General features: G+C 35.7%; 1 pseudogene; it reads left to right on the top strand.

Annotated features, from left to right (window-relative positions):
* Positions 1–16,882, top strand: part of LOC122748514 — a 30,774-nt pseudogene extending 13,892 nt beyond the window's left edge.
* Positions 16,883–18,948: the final 2,066 nt, after the last annotated feature.

The following is an 18,948-nucleotide window of genomic DNA, read 5'->3' as shown; positions in this document are numbered from 1 at the left end:
ACATCCTGGCTATTTCAGGAAGCAATGGTCTTTAAACATCAGGGATCTTCAGACAAAGGTTAGATGATTACTTCTTGGGGATGTTATAGATGGAATTCATGATTTAGGTAAGGTTGGACCAGAAAACTTCTGATGCCCCTTCTAATTCTATCTATCATTTTGTGATGGAAGGACAAACCAGTTGAATGACTTAATGAGCTTCCTTAGTCAGTAGTCAAAATCTAGTTACTTAGCCCAATCTTTTGTTTGTTGTCTCTGAATTTTACAGTGTTTCTATATCCATGTAATATAACATTAACCTTAAGTAGCAAGGCAATCCAAAAATAGATTTTTAAAAACCCTGTTTAACTGATTACTAAGGACAGTAAGCTAATTTCCCTTATATAATAAAACTCCATTCTAACACATACTACAAAGCAGAATTCTGTATAAATTTTTCATTTAAACCTTTTTTTAAAAGGAATTTAGTTGTCAAAGTACCATAAGTATTCTCTTAAAATAAGTCAACATGCTGTACCCCCCAAGTAATGAATGATTATTAAATCCCAATTATAATAAAATTTCCTTGGAATCTGTTATTCAGTCATTTGTAGTAGCTTTTCCGAAGGAATTGAGGTGCCTATCTAGAAATCTTTACCTCTTTCATGTAGATAGTGTTACATTACTAAGAATATTTAATATTAATATTTAATATCCCTTGGCAATGTTATTATATTTATATCCTGAGGAAAAAATGGCACTAAAATTTAGAGCATACTTTGAATAACAGGATATTGATGGAATCATTTCCTTCTCCAGTCCTCCTAACTCTTCCCCTCTTATATCCTTTAAGCTCATCAAGGTAAGCATCCCTCTCTTGGTTTGTTCTTGGTCATATCTTCTAGTCTTCAAAAAATCAAGACTGGTGACTCTAGATTCGATATTCACTCTAATATTTGCATATATCTAAATCTACAGTCTGACTTGCTTAGCCACAAAATATTTGGCATACCCTAGCATACACTTTTCAAAGCAGCTGCTGCCCCAATATTTTCACTTGGAGCATCAAGGTCATGTGTAAGCCATTCTGGGAAAGAATGATCTCTAATGGGAAGGCTGGAAAATGGGTGACATTTATGAATGAACTTATGGAAATCTCTTTAAAGCTTAGTCCATTCATCAAATTGTCCTCTGTAGGATAGCTGTAGCATTATACATACTGTAGTTCTATGATTATATATCACTGAAAACTCTACTTTCTGAAAAGTTGAAAATCAATATCACCCAGAAGACAATGCAGTGGTATGGGATGAAGAGGCTGTAACATTTAAAAAATACGGAACTCTGGGGGTCAGCTTGGTGGTGCAGTAGATAAAGCACCAGCCCTGGAGTCAGGAGTACCTGAGTTCAAATCCCACCTCAGACACTTGACACTTACTAGCTGTGTGAACCTGGACAAGTCACTTAACCCTCATTGCCCCACCAAAAAAAATAAAATAAAATAAGGGACTCTGAAAAATTATAATATAGCATGTCATTAATGAATGCATGATCAAAAAGAAGAGGGGCTTTTCCTATAGTAAGGGTAAGGACAAAACTATGGCCAGTCCAACTACTTCTTTGAGATCCTCACTACATCAAGAAAAATTGAAGAAGGCCCCTCACATGTTAAGTGGATGTTGCTATAGCAAACCTCGGAGAGGACTTGAAGAAGGATTGTACAGAAGATAAACATTATGATCAGCATCTTCAGAACCATCCACATTGATGAGAACACAGATATAGTATTTTCAGAGTGAACAAATCCACCCAGTTTACAGATCTGAGCACAGTTCAGTCTCTGTCACTTTACTATCTGTGCCCCAACCTCTCTAAGAATGTTTTCTGACCTGTCAAATAGGTACAATAATGTCTCACTGCGTAGTTCTTAATCTCATGAGTTTGAACTATAATAGTGTAAGTGAAAACTTTGTAACCATAAAAACTATTTGTGGATATAAGCTACAATTAATATTATTAATTGTATTTAAATCTGACTTTATTTGTATAAAAAGTGTTTTATAATTATGTTCATGTATTTCCTGGACTTGTCTTGTCTGGTATACCCCCAGGTATTTTACACAGTCTACAGTTGTTTTATTTTGTAATATAGTATTTTTTCCCAATTACACGTAGAGACAATTTTTAACATTCATTTGTTTAAAACTTTGAGTTTCAAATGTTCTCCCTTCTCTCCCTAAGACAATAAGCAATTTGATATGTTATAAATGTGCAATCATATAAAACTGATAAAATATATTTCCATATTAATCATATTGTAAAAGAAGAAACAGATCAAAAGAAAAAACACAAATTTTAAGTGCCATCATTATTATTAACCAAATACAAAGTTATTGTGCCTTCTTTTTCCACTTTGATCCCAGACCCCAAATCACCTGATAGTCAAATTAAACTTTTCATTTACTTAAATTTAATTTCCTCTTTTTCCCTGGAACAGTTAAGAAAGCAATATTATAGTATACATATACACATTTCCAGAATGCTCTTCTGTGCCGTCCATATTTTATCTTTTTCCCTTTTAAAAAGATCAAAACACTTCTGAAAGTGTTCATCTTTTGACCTAACCTGCACTCATCTCATTACTTTAGGGTCAAGGGCATTGGCTAAGCTTTGGTTCTCTGCCCAAGACCTGAGGGCTGAAATCAGTTTAGTATTTGATCTGTCCTCTGTTTCATTGTATCCTGGCCTGGCTCAAGAATGGATTTAGTAATGTAATCCTGTGGGTCTTTTCCATCTCTAATGCCTGTGATCTAAAATTAGCTTTATTTTGGCCTTAAAGTCTCACATCTTGGCTGTTTCTCCCTAGTCTGGCCCCTCTATGCTCAAGCCTGAACTGAAGGAAGGACTATATAAGCCAAATCCTGAATTATGTACACCTCAGAACAGTCAACTTCCATTTCTGTTCCCCACCTCCTACCCCCATCACATTTCCCCTTCATCTTCTCTCAGGTAAACATATTTGGACAATAACTGGATTTATTTCACAAGTGTGTAGCCTGCCTAGCCTTTTGCCCTTGTTAGCCCTTATAGAAATATTCAACTGCAGGCTCAAATGCCAGCAGCATTTCAGGATCACAATGGAATCAGCTGATTAGCTGGATTTCTCATTCATATATGGTACATAACAGATGAACTGATTTCATGATTTGGCAAGAGAAAGGAATTTCCCCCTGGGTAATTGGACCACTTTGTCTTTTCCCTTATTCTTCAGATGAGTAGATAATTAGAGGTCATCAACTATGGCCAAACTATTCCCTTTTCGATAATGTTCCTAAAATTAACTTCCTTGCATTGCTGTGAGGTGGTACTATTCTTCAAAGTAGGAGAGTGGCTCATATTTGCAACTATAGAATTTTAGATCTCCAAGGGTTGGGATCACTTAACCCTACTCTTTATTTTAAAGATTAGACAATGGAGACCTAGTGAAGGTAAAGAACTTAGCTATACGGTAGCAGTGTTAGCTAGTAGCAAAATAAAACAAAACAAAAACAAAAACCCAGCACCTAGATCTCATGACTCCAAAGTCAAGAATTGGTCTTTCTACTTTTATCCACTCTCATGACCTCTACCAGTCCCCAAAGTTTTTTACCCCCTAACTTTTCTAAGCCAGTTCTTATTCTTAAATTCACTTAAATTTAAATAGTAAAGATAGAATTCATTTCCTGGTACAATAAGTTGCTCCAAATTCAGACTTTTCCTTTTAATATTCAGCTTCTTCCATGAAGAAAACAACTTGATACTATTTTTAGTTAGCTTGGTATTTTGTAGCAATATCCAGAGAAGTTGTCTTCTTTCCTCCAAGATTTATCCTGGTAAGTTTTTTCAAACCACCTATTTATTCTGACATTTTCACTTAATGCCCTTGCTAGAAGCACAATTTCATTCCAAGTACTAATAACCTATGGTCCTTCACCTACTTCAGTCATCTATTTCCAGTTTTATGGTTAATAAGAGCCAGAAGTCATTGAGTTGATGCTTTCTGGGACATTGAACTCTCTTCTGCTAAAGCCACAGATTAATATAGATATCTGGTCACTAGAAATTATGGAAAGACCACCTCATTGTCTTAGATTTTGATCAGAAAACATAAATAATTTCAAAAGGTATTGCTCTTCTCTTAATTTAGAGTATTAATCCAGAGTCACACTGGGGGCAGGAGAGAGGAACCTTACAATACAGATTCACCACACGGTAACATCAATAATACAGCATCTACTAATACCAAAGGGAATCTTATCTTTACATAGTTGACTGGGCCCAGAAGACAGAACCAGAAATAATTGGTGGAAATTATAATGAAGCATTGAAGAAAAGAGAATATGAGGTGAGAAAAATCATCCTCCTGATGAGAACTATACTAAAACTAAGTGGGCTGATTCTGGAGGTGGTAGCAACTTTCAGGAAGTAGATTTTCACTGAACATCTTCAAACAGAGACTAAATGACTCATGGAGACATTGCAAAGGATTTTCTTGTTCATGTACAGACTTGACTAATTGCCTTCTGAGGTCCTTTCCAGGACTGCGGTTCTGTCATTCTGTAACCAAAGCAGTAATCCCTAGGAAGGAAAAATAAAATACTCCCCATGGAAGCTATCTTAGTTGATGAGAGATGCTAATATAAAGGGTATGCACTTCCCATGTGGGTTTTGTGTTCACATGAGTTGGGCTAAATGAGGCTCTGAGGGACGTATGAATAAATATCTCTACAACAAGCCTGGAGAGGAACAGATGAGGGATGTGAGGCTAACCCACTGTGTTCTCCTCAAGGAGGAGATACCTGACTAGAATTATATCTATCTACTAGTCTGGGGAAAATTATTCTAGGTCCATGTCATTCTATTGGCTGTTCTCCCTTAAAGGGAAGGAATATCCATAGTTTTATCTAAAGATTCGATTCTCTTCCCACTACATGCTAGTTTTTTTTTAAAAGACACAAATATTGCACAATGAATAAACCCATTTATGGAAACTGAAAGAAAACAGAAATAAAACAGAAATCAGAAAAATTATACAGATTGCAATATACCAAATAATATAGAGAGTGAATGAGCTTTCTCACTAGGGCAGAGAGAAAGAGAGTCCCCTGTCTTAGCCAAGGGGAAGTTCTCTGAAGTCTCTAGTGTGGTAAGCTAGAAATAGGGGCATGCTTCAGATCCTGATTCCTTTATAAGTTGACTTTTCCCCCAAAGGCTTTCTCTCCCTCCAGGGTCTTCTCCCTAATGAGAGTCTGGAGCCCTTTGTGTCCACTCTCAAAGCTGGAAACCAAGAATAATTCTCTCTTTAGCTCTGCCAGCTCCACCTGAGAATGGAGCATTGAATTCTCTCCACCAATGAAGAGAGTCTCGTGCAAACGCCCCACTTGAACCCCCAAGTTATCCTAGCACTTGGAATCAATTTATTACCCCATTTTGATCAAGTAATCATTCAACAAGCATCTATTAAAGAACTACAATATCATAGTCACTGTTCTAGAGACTTTCAAAGATAAAAAATGAAACAATCAGAACCTTCCATTTTATTGGGTGAGATAATATGTATATACACAAATATGTATATATAATATCAATAAATGTCAAACAAATACAACTTAGAGAAAGAGAGTACCAACACTTAGGGGAATTTGGGAAATAGTTCATTAATATAAGCTAAATACTCCCCTAGCAGTCCTTGCTTTGATGAAAGGTGCGGTACCCTTTCAGAAACCATGCCTTGGAGGATGCAAAGTTAGCCTCAGAGCAGTTTAATGAACTTTTATGCAACTTCAGGGCACTGTTTATTGAATTTTTATTCAGATTCAGAAGTATTTTCATGCCAGATGTCTGAAGGCTTCATCATACAGACTACTTCATTTCCACCAAAGATCCTCCCTGGTCCATTCCTCTCTTGAGATACTTTGTTATCTTAATAACTAGACACTTCATGGTCTCTGGCTCATATTCCAGCACACATCATAAGCAGTTTAGTGTTTCTCCATTACAAACACCAGAACCTCAATCCTTCTTTAGAAGCCAAAAAGTGTATCACAATAGATGATGAATAGGATTGCAACTTTTTTCCTTTTGTTTTGTTATTTCTATCCTTATCTTGTTGCCCTGAGAAATTCTGATGAGTGTTTTTCCATACTATTTACATATTAAAGCATAAAAGAAGAAATTATTTTTATTAATGGCTTCAGAATCTAGTAGTAGAATCCCCTGCTTAAAGTAGCACTTCTATCCTCCTATATCAAGCTATGTTAGCCCCTGAGTATTCAAGGACTGAATGAAAAGATGGAAGGTTTTCTTCCAATTGATATAGTCATGGGTGGTCTACCATTTTCTTGAGAAGCTTTGGATAGAACAGAGGAATTTTACTAAATCTAAGGAATAATATCTTCTCTCCTAACGGAACAACCTTACTCAATGTGACTGATTGTAATGTACCAATAAACCAGCTTTTTATTATTCTGATTTTTCCTTGGTTTTCTCCAAACTTGGATGCTATCAGTCCTAGAATCCTCTACCTTACATTTGTTATTAATGGATAGCATAAAGATATAGATATAGATATATAGATATATGTTGTTGTTCAATCGTTTCAGTTATGTCTGACCCTTTGCGACCCCATTTGGGTTGGGTTTTGTTGTTTTGGTTTGGTTTGGGGTTTTTTGCAAATACAATAGAGTGATTTGCCATTTCCTTCTCCAACTCATTTTACAGATGAGGAAACTGAGGCAAATAAGGTTAAATGACTTGCCCATGGTCACATAATTAGTGTCTGAGGCCAAATTTCAACTCAGGTCTTCCTGACTCCAGATCTGGTGGTCTATCCACTGTGCCACCTAGCTGTTCCTATTCCATGTATATACATATGTATATGTTTAGACATGTATCTATTTTTTTTCTTCAGACTATATTTACCATTACTCTAATAAAATGAAAAATCAACAGTTTTGAACTAACAATCATCACTTATACAATATTGAATTAAACACAAAGCTAAATTAAACTTCATGTGTTCAATTCGCATCACATTGTTACATCAATAACCTCAAATTTGCTACTAATTTGAGCTTGCTGAGGGATGTCAGAAATTGGCAGAGGAGGACACAGGAAACAGATCACATAGGAGGTAAATGCATATATTAACTTGTTGACAAATGCATTCCTCCTTGCTTAAGTGAGTTAGCCTGAAAATAAAAACATACAATGAACTAGCAATTATTTGCTTTTTAACAAGTTCATCAGTACCAATTGTTTGCTACTATGTATATGACAAAATCACAGAATCTGAAAGTTGAAAGATAAGATTGCCAAAAGGAAGTTGAAAATTGAATAATGGAAAGATCATGAGTCAGAAATGATGACAGGACACACACCTATAATCTCTCCTACCAAGGAAGCTGAGACTGTAGGATTCCTTGAACTCCTAAGCTTGGGAGTTCTGAACCACTAGGAGTTAAATCAATGGGGTGACCTTGCACTTCCAGCCTGAATGAAATATAGAGATCTAGTCTCCATCTCCCCACCAAAAAAAAATCATGAAGGCCCTGAAGAATAAATAACAAAATAAAACCCCTTCCTCATAACAGAAAGGGGAGCGACTACAAGAGTCGAATATTGTATTTAGTAAGACAATGTTTCTGTTTTAGATATTTTTCTTGTTTTTCTCCCTCACAAAGGAGAGTTTAGACTGGGGGTTGATTGGAAATGGACTGATGTGATGACAAAAGGCATCACTAAAATGTATTAATATAAAATACAAATAAATTCAATAAACAATTATTCACACCAAAAAAAAAACAATTATTCAAATGCCTACTGTTCAATCTATAGATTTAGAGGATCATAAATTTGGAGATTTTAGGGACCTTAAAGATCAATCAGTCCAACATCCTTATTTTCAAATAAGGAAACAGATCCAGAAAGGTCAAAGGATTTGTCCAAAATCAGAGGAGGTAATAGGATTTTAACCTGTCAGAATGCTATCATCTACTTGGGGTCTATGCACATAAACAAATGGATATCCTAATCAGGATGACTATTTGGGTCTGGGCTGAGCTAGTTGGGCTGTAAGGTTCCAGAGGAATATAAGTAACAGGATTCTACTGTTAGTCTAAGACAGAGTATAGAGATCAATCTTAAATGGGTTAACCAACCAGTATCTAAGTTTCAGTATACTTGTGTTTTGCAGTATATACAAAGAGAAAAAAATGGTAAATAGTCCAAGGACTGCTATTGGAGGTGAAAGGGAGAAGTAGGAAGGGTATTTTGGTTTAGTTGCTGTTCTTTTTTCCGGACATTAAATTAGCAATGCATATTAAATAAAATGACATGAATTTACTAGCCCAAGGCCTGAAAGGAATTAGAATGGGTCTATGAAAATTCTGTTTGTAACCTCAACTAATCTAATTACAGAAGGCTTAGATTTTTCTATTGAATCAATAAAAAGTGTAAACTAGATGTAAACAAATCCTAGACACTTCTATTCAATCAATTAGGTATGAACAGATCTTTAATCTGGGAGGAATAAAATACTTTAATACTTTAACAATTGGTTGAAATCAAATTACCTCACTTAGGAAATACATTGGAATTTATTCCAAAAAATCAGACCAACCTCCAAAGCCTAAGTATATTATAATAAACTAATTTGTAATCAAGTATTCCAGCAGGAACATTCCAGAAACATTCCAGATTGAGGGAATTACCCGGGATGAGGAGAGGAGGGAATTAATATTCTCCCTCCCCCAACATGGACCAGATAATAATCTTGTAAACTTTTAAGATAAGAAGATTTGGCCTTCCATCAACAGTTTCCCTTAGTAACATTGGACTCTGTGAGACAAACCAGATGCACTGAGGAAAAGTAACTGAGCTTTACAAGAATATCAACCCTCAGAGCCCAGCAGAAAGCTATCCTTAAGAAAAACTTCATAGGAACTCCATAAAGGGAGAAAATTCCTTCCAGTAATTAGCATGAGTTTATTCGGCTGTTTGGCCCCATATGCTCTCTAAGCTTGAGTCTACTATTATTATGACTCTAATTTTGGGAACATATGTCCCAAACTTTGGGGAAGATTTTTTTGTGCCTATTGTCCCTGCTATATCTGCACAGTCAATAACCCCTTTTCTAAGGACTACTTAAGTCTGACTGATAATCAGTGGAGAGAATACCATGTGAAGGCTCATAGTAGTATAAGAAACCTTTTGACTCCTCAAGGTTAGGTCCCTGAAAGGAGAAATGGTCATGCCACCCTCTGGAGACTCAGTCTGTCAGTGCCAATGGGAGTCAGGAAATGGCCCCAAGAAGGGCACTACCTAAGAAATAATTTTAAGAAAATGAACAATTCAACTACAATATTTGTATATTCTTTCTCCAAAACATCACTAGCACCATTAGTGTCACACTGCTGTATCAGCTATGGAATGGGCTGATGATGCTAGCAAAATGAGTGCTACTTCCATCAGCTACTGGGATTATGTGCACTGGCCAAAACCAAAAATGGAAATCACTCCACTCCTTTCTTATGTCAAAAGGATGTTGATTTGTAAGGAAGTCTGAATGAGAAACAGTAGTTATTCCCTTAAGTGATTAGAGATATAGAAATACTCCATTCACAGAAAACACATTATCTCAATCTCTGAGGAGCTGCAGAGATAAATTGTCATCTGAGTGGGGGAATCTGTTGCAGCCTTGCCAAAGGCAGAGAGGAGGCTGAGGGGAGTGGGATGATGCAAATATGACTGAGTAACCTCCTTGGGTCCCTTTCAACTTTCCAATTCTATTATCCACAAGAACTCGATATTCAGAGCCCCTAAACCTTGCTTATTTCCCAGTCTATTTAAATCAAGGGGAAAATCTATTAAGGAAAGAAAAAGAAAGAAAATGTGTCTTGTCTTTAAGTAGAATTTTGCCAAAATATCTCAGTTCTCTGGAAAATCCTGGCACCCCAGCATCATACTTCTCAGTGTTGGTATTCTCTGGCTAATAAGAGAAAAATCAACTTGGTAACTAAATCAAAAGGGGAAAAACTGAGCTTTATTTCATGATTCTACAAATATTTGTTTGCCACAAGAACCCTATGAGGTAGGTACTCTCCATTTGCAAGGATCTGGATTCTAACCCTAACTCTACCATTTATTATCTGTGTGACCTTGCATAGGTCACTTAAGCTCCATTTCCTCACCTGCAAAATGAAGGATTGGGCTTAAATAACCTTTAATATCTCTTCCTGTTCAAAAGCTATTATCTCATTTAATAGATGGGGAAACTGAGATGCAGGAAGATTTAAGTGACATGTTCATGATCACACAGCTAAGTGTCACAAGTGGGATTTGAATTCAGTTCTCTCCTCATTCCAGAGCCAACATATTTTCCACCATACCAGCCTATTTAAGCAAAAATCTCACTACAAAACCAGAAAGAATAGTTATGTGCACTTAAGATAAATCATTCACTTTTTCTGAACACACCCTGAGCACTTTTTCTGAACACACCCTGAGCACTGTCAAATGATGAGTTTCATTTTTTTCCAAACTGTAAAGTATTATGTAAGTGTCAAAAATGGTTTTTTTTTTATTTTTTTGGTTGGCCTAATTTGGATACTCACAAATATATCTGAAACTTAGTTCTGACCCCAAGCTTCTTGAGGATAGGGATTGTGCTTTATCTAAATTATGATTTCCACTGCCCCTCAAATCTCTAGCATACTACTCCACACACTATAGGGACTTAATCAATCCTTATTAAACAGCATTTGAAAATTTCATCTCATTTTAAATTCACTATGTTTATTCTTTTATTTTTAAGCTCTCTGATGCAAATTCATTATGGCAAACAGTTCCATTTCACTCATGCTTTTTTTTTCCCTTGCATTTTGGCTATCTTTTTGTCCCATTAGGGAGAACTGGAAATCATACAGATATTTAATTGAAATGGATGTGATCAAAACTCAGGTCTGAAATTATTTAGCTGTATAATCATCTTCTAATTATTCTGTTTAATTCCTGCCCTGTTAAGTGACCACAGCTGTTTCTCTTGGCTCACCAATTATTACTTCTGGACTTAAAATCTTCCAGAATTCAGAGGGAGTTCAACCACCCCTGCTTTCATTTATCAGTTGTCCACTGACCTTCAAGGAAATCTATGGTCCATGTGTAGCATATATCCAGGGGTCTTCTAGAATGATACATTTTTTTTCTCAACATTTGACCTGAAGAGTGCATTCTATCTTGGAACATGAATGTATGGGATATGGGAATGGGAGAGAGAATCACCCAATTTTATTAAAAAATCATCATTAATGGTGTGGGGTCATATAAAGGTCAATGAAATGTTTCTCCAATATAGAACTAAAGAACTGAATAATGCCACTCACTCCTTCTCTGGGCCTAAATGTTGTTATTTGTAGAATGAAGAACTTGACCCAGTTAACTTCTTTTTTTTTTTTTTTTAGTGAGGCAACTGGGGTTAAGTGACTTGCCCAGGGTCACACAGCTAGTAAGTGTTAAGTGTCTGAGGTCGGATTTGAACTCAGGTACTCCTGACTCCAGAGCTCTATCCACTGCACCACCTAGCTGCCCCACCTAGTTAACTTCTAAAAGTACCTTCCAACTCTAAGTAAGGGCGATTTCCAAATATTCTATGATTTCATGATGTGTAGATAGAAATCTAGTGCTGTATCAGATTCTATTCTAATATAATTCTATCCCATCTGACAATCATTTATTATTCACCTACTATATACTATGCTAGGCACTGGAGAAACAAAGAAAAGTAAGAGAACCACGTCCTCAGGAAGATTTCAATGTACTGGGGAAATAAAATAGATGAACAAATCAGAAAACAGGAAGGGAAAAAGCATTTATTGATTACCTACTATGTTACAAGCACTGTGCTAAAGCACTTTAAAAATATCTCATTTCATCCTCAAAACAACTCTGGAAGGTAGATGCTATTATTATCCCCATTCTGTTTGTGATTGAGGAAACTAAGGCAAACAGAGCTTAAGTGACTAGCCAAGGACCTCTCATTAGATTGTAAACAACTTGAGAGCAAGGAGTGTTTTTTTGCCTCTTTTTATAATCCCAGCACTAAGTCTGGAACACAGCAGAGGTTAATAAGTCTTTATTGATTAATTGATACTAAGTGTCTAAGATGAGTTTTGAAAGTCAGGTCCAGAAGTGGGTTGACATCTATTCCATCACCTACTGCCTGATACAAAATAATTTGAGAAGGAAGGAGAGCACTAACTAGAAGGATCAGGAAAGACTTCCTAACACTGTTATCTTATTTTTAAATTTTATATGTTTTGTTCAACAAAAAATCTACCTTAACACCCTCCTCTATACCCCAAATGAGACCTAAAGAAAAACAAAACTCATTACAAATATGTATAATCAAGCAAAACAAATTTCCATTCTGGCAATGTCCAAAAAAGACTATTTTTCTCATTTTGCATTGTGAACCCACCACTCTATCAGCAGTTGTGTAGCAGTTTTCATTATTAGTACTCTGGAATCATGGTTGGTCACTATGCTGATAAATTCCCAATTCATTCAAAGTTGATTGCCTTTAGCATATTGTAGTCATATAAATTGTTCTTCTGGTTCTGCTCACTTCATTCTAAATCCATTCATATAAGTCTTCACAAGCTTCTCTGAAACCATCTCCTTCATCATTTCTTACAGAACAATAGTATTCCATCACATTTGTATATCATAATTTGTCCATCTAATGCCCAATTTATATTCACTCCTTCACTCATCTTCATTCTTTGACACTTCAAAAAGAATTATAAACAGTTTCTACATATTTAGAATAGTTTGCTTAAAACTAATCTCTGCCCTAATCTTTCCTCCTTCTGTCTCCCCCCCTACTTTATCTTTTTCTCTCCTGTGTCCGTTCTGAGTGAAATTTATTTCTATACCTAACAGTGTCTGTCTGTGTGTATATGTGTGTGTGTGTGTGTGTGTGTGTGTGTGTGTGTGTGTGTGTCCTTCCTTCTTTTGACCAGTTCAGATGAGAGGGAGATTCAAGTATCTGCCATTTCCTTCAACCCTCTCCTCCTTATTTGTATAGGTGTCTACTTGTGCACCTTTATTATGAAATAATTTTCCCTAACTTTCCTTTCCTTTCACGAAACCCATTATTTCTCTTCCCCACTCTTTTTATTTGTCTATTAAGATCAAGACATAACAGAGCCACTCCCAGGCTTTGTCTAATTAGACTTTTTCTATGACACCTGATAATAATAGGGTTAAGAAAAGACACAGGTATCATCTCTCATATTTGAATGTAAGTCATTTACCCTTGTTTATCATTGTTCATCAATGTCAACCTTTTTTATATTTCTCCTCACTCCTAGGTTTAAACTAAAAAATTTCTCTGCAACTGTGGTCTTTTCATCAGGAATCCTTGGAAGTCCTCTATTTCATTAAAATCCATTTTTTCCCTTATACTATTAAACACACTTGGTTTTGCTGAATAACTTATTCTTGGCTATAAGCCTATATCCTTTGCTTTCCAGAATATTGTATTCTAAATTCTCCACTCTAGTTACTAAATATTCTGTGATCCTCACTATGGCTCCTCAGTACTTGAATTTTTTCTAACTACTTGTAGGGTTTTTTTATTAAAAACCCTGAATTTTTGTATGATGCTTCTGGGAGTTTCATTTAAGGATTTCTTTCAGGAGGTAAATGGTGGGTTTTTTTCAATTTCCATTTTGCCCTTTGGTTTTAAGAGATCTATGGAAAAAATTTTCATTTAAGGAATTTTTTTGGTCATGTCATTCATGTGATTCCTAATTTACTAATACTATTTTACATTTATTAATACTGTTTATTTTGAGGAACAGAGAATATAACTTGTAGATTTTAATCATGAGTAAATATTGCTAGTATTTATTATAAAAATTTTAATCCTGTCTGTAGTTTGAAATATTTTTGTAAAGCAAGGATACCCATTATATGGCTAGAAATGCCAGCTATAGGAAAATAAATCATGAGAATAAATATAGGTGAAGAGGAGATAAAACTATCATTTTTGCATGTGATATAATCATTTATCTAGAGAACCCAAAAGAGTCAACTATAAAATTAATCAAAACAATAAATACAGCAAAGTTGAAATAACATAGAATCAATCCACATAAATACTCAACATGTCTGTATATCATCAACAAAATCCAACAGGAAGAAATATACAGAAAAATTCCATTCAGAACAACTACAAAATGTATAAAATACTTGAGAATCTATCTACCAAGACACATTTGGAACCTATATGAATGCAACTATACAATACTCTTTACAGAAATATGGAACTAAATGACTGAAGAAATATTAATTGATCATAGGCAGGTGAAGCAAGTATCAAAAATTACAGTAGTATCTAAAAGAACTTACTTCTTCACTCCTATATTAATCATACTTTCAAAGTATTACTTTAATAACCTACATCTTATTGCTTACCACCTCAGAGAGGGGAAAAGGAAGGGAATGAGGGTAGGAGGGATAAAATTTGTAACTCAAAACTTTAAATAAAGGAGTATTTACTGAGAAAAACATTTTAAAAACCAAAGTATTACTTTATAGAGCTAGAAAAAATAAAATTCATCTGAAGAAAAAGAAAAGGTTAAGAATTTGAAGAGAAATAATTTTTAAAAGTTGGAAGGAAGGGGGCAGCTAGGTGGCGCAGTGGATAAAGCACCGGCCCTGGAGTCAGGAGTACCTGAGTTCAAATCCGGCCTCAGACACTTAACACTTACTAGCTATGTGACCCTGGGCAAGTCACTTAACCCCAACTGCCTCACTAAAAAAAAAAAAAAAAAAAAAAAAAAAAAGTTGGAAGGAAGGATAGGCCCAACAATATCAGATATCAAACTATATTACAAAGCAGCAATTATTAAACATTTCCATGCTGGCTAAAAAATAGAGAGGTGAATCAGTGGGAAAGATTAAGTGCACAGAGTACAAAAGTAAACAATCATAGTAGTCTAGCATTTGAATAAACCCAAAGACCTAAGGAAAAGACTGACTATTTGCCAAAAAATTCAAGGAAAACTAAAAATCAGTCTGGCAGAATTTAAGCATAGAACAACATCTCATTCCATATACCAAGATAATTTATAAATGGATATAAAATTTAGGTATAAAGGTGACATCATAAACAAATTAGAGAAATTAAAAAGAAATCACCTTTCAGGAATGTAGATAGAAGAAAAGTTCATGACACAAGAGCTAGAAAGGGAGAAAATGGACTATTTTGATTATGCAAAATTTAAAAGTTGTTATGCAAACAAAACCAATGCAGTTAAAATTCAAAAGAAAACAGGTAACCAAAAAGAAAAACAACTTTTCTGATATAGATCTCATATCCAAAATATATAAATAAATGATTCAAATTTAGAGGGACTATGATTCCCTAACAGATAAATGATCAAAGGTTATAAGCAGGATGGCAGCTAGGTGGTGCAGTGGATAGAGCACTGGCCCTGGATTCAGGAGTACCTGAGTTCAGATCTTGCCTCAGACACTTTACACTTACTAACTGTGTGACCCTGCGCAAGTTACTTAACCCCTATGGCCCCGCAAAAAAAAAACAAAACAAAAAACATTATAAGCAGGTAGTTTTCAAAAGAAGAGATCTAGGCAATCTACCAACAGTATAAAATGCTCCGAATTACTCATAATTGGAGACATTCAAATCAATCAACTCTGAGATTCTACTTCATAACCATCAGATTGGCAAAGGTAACCAAAAAGGAAAAAGAGAATTATGGAACCATCTGCAAGGAAATAAGCATGCTAATGGACCATTAGTAAAGTTGTCAAAGGGTCCAGTCATTCTGGAAAACAATTTGGAATTATGTCCCAAAAGTCACATAACTGTACATGTTCATTGACCCAGCTATACCATTACTGAGTTGCAGAGGCAGCTGACTTGGCTCTGGAAGAGAAAACCGGAGCAAACTCACTATACACTTCAATAAACATTAATTAGGAACCTTCTTCATGCAAGGTACTATGTTACAACAGTGGATGCAAAGATTAAAATGAAAAATTCCCTGCCCTCAAGGAGTTTACATTGTATTGGGGTAGAAGAGGAGAAGGAGGAGGAGGAGAAGGAGGAGGAGGAAGAGGGGAGGGAGGGAGGCAGGGAAGGAGCCAGGAAGGAAGGAAGGAAAGAAGGAATGAAGGAGAGAGGGAAGGAGGGAGGAAAGGAAGGGAGGGAGGAAAGAAGGGAGGGAGGGAGGGAAGGAGGAGGAAGGGAAGGAGAAACAAAGGAAGGGAGGGAAGGAGGGAGGGAGGAAAGTAGAGACTTAAATTGAAGAAAGTAGGGAAATGAGACCTTATAAACTTCCTTTATGAAGTAATAAATAGACTTAAGGCATTAGATCTGGAAGATAGAATACCTGAAGAACTATGGACAGAGGTTTGCACTATTGTACACAGGTAGCAAGGCTTTTTCCTCTATCTTGGAGTCTTGGAGGCCTCCTGGAAACAGGACTTCTAGAACAGCAAAATATCTGGAAGACTGTGGTCCAAGGCCATTTTTGCTGGCTACAAGCGAGGCCTGCGAAACCAGAGGAAACATACAGCTCTTTTGAAAATTGAAGGAGTCTGTGCTCTGGATGAAACTGAATTCTATTTGGGCAAGAGATTTGCTTATATATACAAGGCAAAAAACAACACAATGACTCCTGGTGGGAAACCCAACAGAACAAAAGTGATCTGGGGGAAAGTTACTTGGGCTCATGGTAATAGTGGAATGGTTTGAGCCAAGTTCAGAAGCAATCTTCCTGCCAAGGCCATTGGACACAAGATCCAAGTGATGCTGTATCCCTCAAGGATCTAGAATATGAAAACCGATTGAATAAAATTACACATTTTTTGTAAATGTATATGTTGTTCTGAATGCCTTTTCCCTATTCAAGATCTATTTGTTGGTGGTTTTTAAAAATAAATTTTACTTCTCTCTTGAAAAAAAAATCCCAAAGAAAAATAATAAGAAAGCAAAATGACTGTCTGATGACGCTAAACAAATAGCTGGAGAAAGTAAGGAAAAGGTAAAAGAGAAAGGAAAAGAAGTATTCAACTGAATGCAGAATTCCAGAGAATAGCAAGGAGAGATAACAAGGTTTCCTTAAATAAGCAATGCAAAGAAATAGAAGAAAATAATAAAATGGGAAAGACAAGAGATCTCTTCAAGAAAATTAAAGCTCTCAAGGAAATGTTATGCAAAAAATGGGCAAGATAAAAGACATAAATGGTAGGGATTTAGCAAAAGTAGAAGAGACTAAGAAGAGGTGGCAAGAATACATAATGAACCATATAAGAAAGATATTAATATCATCAATAATCACAATGGTGTAGTTACTTATCTAGAGCCAAAGATCCTAGAAAATGAAGTCAAGTGGGCCTTAGGAAGGTTTGCTAGCAAGAAAGCTAGTGGGTGTGATGGAATTCCAGATAAGCTATTTAAAATTCCAAAAGATGATGTTCTTAAAAATGTTTCATTCAATATGCCAGCAAATTTGGAAAATTCAACAACAGCCACTGGATTGGAAAAGATCAATTTACCTCTTAATCTTAAAGAAGAACAATGCCAAAGAACGTTCAAATTACCAAACAGTTGAACTCATTTCACATGGCAGCAAGGTTATGATTATGATTCTGCAAACTAGCCTTCAGTAATATGTGAACTAAGAATTACCAGAATGTATGCTGGTTTTCAAAGAGGCAGAGGAACTAGAGGCCAAAATGCCAACATTGGCTGGATTATGGAGAAAGCAAGGGAGTTCCAGAAAAACATCTACTTTTGTTTCTGCCTCTGACTGTGTGAAACACAACAAAATGTAGCAAGTCCTCAAAGAGCTAGGAGTACCATATCATCTTACTTGTCTCCTGAGGAACCTATATGCAGGTCACAACAGTTAGAACTGAACATGGAATAAGTAATTGGTTTAAGATTGGAAAAGGAGTATAACAAGGCTGTACATTGGCACCTTATTTATTTAACTTAGATGCACAGCTATTAAGTGTTTGAAGCTGTAATGGAACTCAGGACTTCCTGACACCAGCCCCAAAGATATAGCCATTGAATCCCTTAGTTAATTAAACTCATAAAAGCTGAAGTTAATTAAGAGAGAGTGAAAAGAGAAGTTCAAGAAAGCCTTGAAGTACACCTTCATTAAAAGCATGGAATATGAAGAAGATTTGAACAGAGGTGATTAAAAAGTGGTTGAATATTTAGGAGGAAAACCAATACAGAAGACACTCAAAATCCCCCAAAGGGGAAAATATCCAAGAAGAAAGGGGAGACAAAAATGTCAAATACTAAGAGAGATCAGGAAGGATGGAGATTTAGAAAAGGCCACCAGATTTGACAACTGAGATCTATGTTAACTTTAGATGGAAGAGTTCAAGCTGATAAGGACAGAATATCAGGGGGGTTAGAAGCCAGTTAGAGGAGACATATCTATTTTTGTTTGTTTTTTTATTTTTTATTTTTGTGGGGCAATTGGGGTTAAGTAACTTGCCAAGGGACACACAGCTAGTAAGTGTTAAGTGTCTAAGACCAGATTTGAACTCAGGTCCTCCTGAATCCAGGGCCGGTGCTCTATCCACTGCACCACCTAGCTGCCCCGAGATATATCTATTTAAAAAAACAAAGTTAACATACTTATCTTGTGATAGTACATTGAAACAAGTCTTTGAACCTAAAAATTTTATTATATTTTTGGCTTAAAATGAATAATTTTTGTTTTATCAAATCAAGGATTATTCATTTCATTGCTGTTTATAATGTCTGTATAAAATTGAGTTTTCTTCTGCAGCTTTTATGAATACAAAATATTGATCTTAATTAGCAGTTTAAAAGAATTATAAGTAGAACTATCATCAATAACATTGCATTTTGAA

The sequence above is a fragment of the Dromiciops gliroides genome, chromosome 1 (genome assembly GCF_019393635.1).
Source record: "Dromiciops gliroides isolate mDroGli1 chromosome 1, mDroGli1.pri, whole genome shotgun sequence".
Classification (NCBI taxonomy): Eukaryota; Metazoa; Chordata; class Mammalia; order Microbiotheria; family Microbiotheriidae; genus Dromiciops; species Dromiciops gliroides.
Note: the sequence above shows the minus strand (reverse complement) of the source record. Positions and strands in the feature narration are given on the sequence as shown.